The 3,892-nt window shown below is 39.2% G+C and overlaps 1 non-coding gene across 1 annotated transcript; it reads left to right on the forward strand.

The window, feature by feature from the left end:
• The first annotated feature begins 240 nt into the window (after nucleotides 1-240).
• On the forward strand, nucleotides 241-375 carry LOC129400585 (U8 small nucleolar RNA). The gene has a single exon (XR_008627797.1). It is a non-coding gene; the product is annotated as a U8 small nucleolar RNA (small nucleolar RNA).
• The last annotated feature ends 3,517 nt before the right edge of the window (nucleotides 376-3,892 follow it).

Consider the following 3,892-nt stretch of genomic DNA (forward strand, 5'->3'; position numbering starts at 1 on the left):
GACCACTCTCCTAGATGGGCTGACTCATCACTGCCTCCTTGGGGTGGGGTATTGTTTTTGGTGTTTTTTTTTTTTTTTGTCAGTGTGTATGTACATAAATGCCTGCTGTCTCCCTCTTTGTCCTCTTAAAGGGCCAAAAGTCAGTTTGGTTTGGAACCTGCTGAAAGCTTTATTTAAACTTAATCACCTCCTTTAAAGAATCTATCTATTCAAAGATAGATTCAAAGATACTGGGGTTGATCATCAGGTAGAATAATGCTTACCTGTTCCTCTATTCAGAGGTCAGGTAGAACATGATGATTGGAGTTCCCATAATTTGTGATTAACATCTCTTCATGATTAGGGCTCAGAACATCCTAATTGCTCCCAGTTGATTTTTTTTTTTAAAAAAAGAGAAGATACTAGGGTTAAGGCTTGACATCTAACTGTTGAAAGTGCACAATTTAGTATATAAAAGGTATAAATGTGATTCATAGTTGGGGAAAATAAAAGTTATTTCATTCATTATCCTCTTTCTTGCCATCTCCCTTTCCTTCTCCATTTCTCCCTTTGTCTCTCTCCCTCTCTCTCCACTCTCTCACGCACACATACACATACCCACATACTTCATACTGCATGACAAATTGCTATCCTTTGAAAGTTAAGCATCCATTTCCTCTATCTTTAACATGTTCCTTTCTCCACCATCGCCATCCCAGAAGCTGTATCTGAAGCTACCATAACTTGAACACACAAATCCAGACACCTCAGAATTCAACAACAGAGACCATCTTGACTTAAAATGAATCGCAGTTAAACATGTAGTAAAGCTGATGCTTAAGACACTTTAAAAGACTGACAGCTGAAGCTTGATGCATTTGTTATCCTTACTCTGGCAGATTTCTTATCTACGTGACTTTCAGGAAATTCTCTTAGCGTCTATGATCATTGGAACTTTTCTCTCCAACATGCCCTTGACATAAATAGTCAACCCTCAAAGGAGGACTTGTGAGAACTAACTTAGTCATTAGAAATAAAGTGCTTAGGAAGAAGAGAAAATGCAAGAAATGCTCAGTCAACTCTAACCCTTGTAACTGTTAATTTGCTGCCATGGTATAGAGGCTGGGGACAAAGACCTACTCTGCAATCTCCTTAAAATAAACACTCAGTAAATATATGTGAAATTAATTGTTCTCTCTTCTGACACTTATTTATTGCATTTTTAGACTTCATTCAGTTCTGGCATGTTTCACTTAATCCATGTAAAGTTAGTATAATTCATCTCAATTCATAGATGAGAAAATAGATGACAAGAGATATTTTTAAAAATATACCAGTGACAAGCAATGGAAATGCAGAATAGTAAAAATTTTATCTTTTTTCCTCTTTCTCCCTCTCTTTTTCTCCTCTTTTCACCTCTCCTCTTATGCCTTCTCCTCTCATCTTTTCATTTTCCCTGTTTTCCTCTTCCCTCCTCTTCCTCACTCTTTCTCCTCAGTTTATCTCCTTGAGCTGTAGTTAGTATAATCCACTTCATTCCAAGTCCTACTCACTCTACTCTGAGATCCTTCTCATGTCCCTGTTCCAAGGGTAAAATTAAACCTTTCTCCATTTCCTGTGGAGAAATGTTCTTTAATGGTTTTCTTTCTCTGTATCTTATATAATTTTCCTTAGGCTGTGATCTCAGAGGTTTCTTGAGACTAGATTCATCAGAACACCACAAAAATGTTTAGGAACAAACAGTAGAAGAAGAAAATCTCCCAATGTGGATAGGAGATTGTCACCCTGGGAAGCTGCATGGATTTTATCAGCATCTTGTGCCAAAACACCTTTTCTGGCAAAGGGAAGATAGGAAGTATTTTTAGATGTACATTGACTACATGAGTTTGCTAACAGAGTCCAAACAGCCACAAATCACATCTAATTTGTATGATTAGAGCCATGGCTGTGCTCTAATAAAATGTTATTTACAAGATCAGACAACCTCCTACCTTTATATCCATTTCTGGGTTTAATTTTCTTCACGGTTCTACAAATCTCATGTGCTCATTCTTATTTGAAGGCACAGGTACGGACTTGCTTTTGAGTGAGCACAGGACCTACAAGTCACAAAATTCTTTGTCTCAGCATGTCTCATGTCTAGGTTGCTGATTCTCAAGTCTACATATTTTCAGAGCTGTTTATGTTCCATTCAAATGCCTTTGACAGTTGGTATGATAGGACTGTTGCTTTCATGGTGCTTCCTAGCAGCTGATGTCAGTGTTGCTATTATTTACAGTCACTTGTGAGACTCACAAATTCAGTTTACTTCAATAATAAACAGATTCTTCCTAGGTACTTTAGGTGGAACACAGTACAGAAATACAAAATATGGTGGGTTTTCTTTCTTTTAAACAAATCTGGTTAAAAATATGAGTCTTGAAAATAAAGATACCTGTTGGGTTTTTAATAAACAAAATAATTGCTTAGGTTATGGAATTGTTATGAGAACCAAGGAATTAGACTGCTCAACATTTGCATGATGTTTGGAGTATAGTATGTACTCATTAAATGTTGCAATTACACTTACTGGTTTTCTCTTTTGTCTCATCTTCCCAATATTCTTGCCAGTTCTGTGTTGGCACTTATCAGTAATTATTTTGGGATGTCAGCTGAACACAACTTTTCTCAACCTTGGCACAAATGATTGCTGTAATCATATTATTTGCTGTTTGTCAGGGGCTTACCTATGCATTTTGAAATGTTTAGCAGCAACCCTGGTCCCTAACTTCCAAATGCCAACAGCATTCTCCACATAGTGAAAAATCAGATAGATATTCAGATATGCTGTCTTTCTTTAGGGAAAATCTCCTCAGTTCAGAACTCTAGACATATTCACAGTGAGTCCATATGCTAGATGTGGGCATTCTGTCCCGTGCTTCAACGACTTGTAAGTGGAGTAGGAGTGAGGAAATGACCTTCCATATAAGAAAAAAAGAAACAACATCATGGAAAAAGAGACAACATAAGAATAAAGTGGCAAAACAATAGAGATGGAAAATCCAAGAATGAAATAAAAAGAAAAATATTGTAAATAAAAATACTGATAAGTGTTAGGGCATATGTCTTATATATGACTAACTGCAGTATAATTCCTATCACTGTCTCACTGCATCACTGTCATCCCATTATTCGTCAATTTACTCGAGCGGGCACCAGTAACGTCTCTATTCCTCTCAGCCCTGAGATTTTAGCAGCCTCTCCTTACTCGTCTTTCCCAATGATTGGACACTCTTTCAGGGTCAGGGGAATGAGACCTATCATTACTGTTTTTGGCATATTGAATATGCCACGGGTAGCTTGCCAGGCTCTGCTTATGCGGGTGGGATACTCTCAGTAGCTTGCCAGGCTCTCCGACAGGTACGTATATATCTGTTACTGTATTTGGGAGGTGAATATGCCATGGGGAGCTTGCCAGGCTCTCTCATGCGGGCAGGAAACTCTCAGTAGCTTTCCAGGTTCTCTAAGAAGGAGAATTAAGCTATCAGATGTCGATGGGGCCTCGAGCTTCTGGGAGCTTGGTTTTATAGTCTCTGGATATTTGCCATTGATGGAATTACACAGTGCCAGGGCCTATTTCTGGATGTGACTGCCTAGCTACTGAAAAATGGGGAATCTGAGTGGAAGAGGCCCAGTCCCAATCCGAGCAGCCTTGGAAATCTCTGCCCTGGGTCCCGCACACCTGGGTTCCTCTGCCAGTTCCTTTATGCATGAGGCTCATCTGAGTGTGTGGAGAGTGGTCTTGAGCATGGCTGTGACTGGGTTCTGGAGGTCTTCAGCTGCCAAGGCTCCCCTCAGGGCAGAAAGGGAAACTCAAGCCTAATTCCTAAAGCCACATAATCTCTGTAGTTGACTTAGAGTTACTGAGAGGAAC

Source organism: Sorex araneus, chromosome X (assembly GCF_027595985.1).
Source record: "Sorex araneus isolate mSorAra2 chromosome X, mSorAra2.pri, whole genome shotgun sequence".
Taxonomy (NCBI): Eukaryota; Metazoa; Chordata; class Mammalia; order Eulipotyphla; family Soricidae; genus Sorex; species Sorex araneus.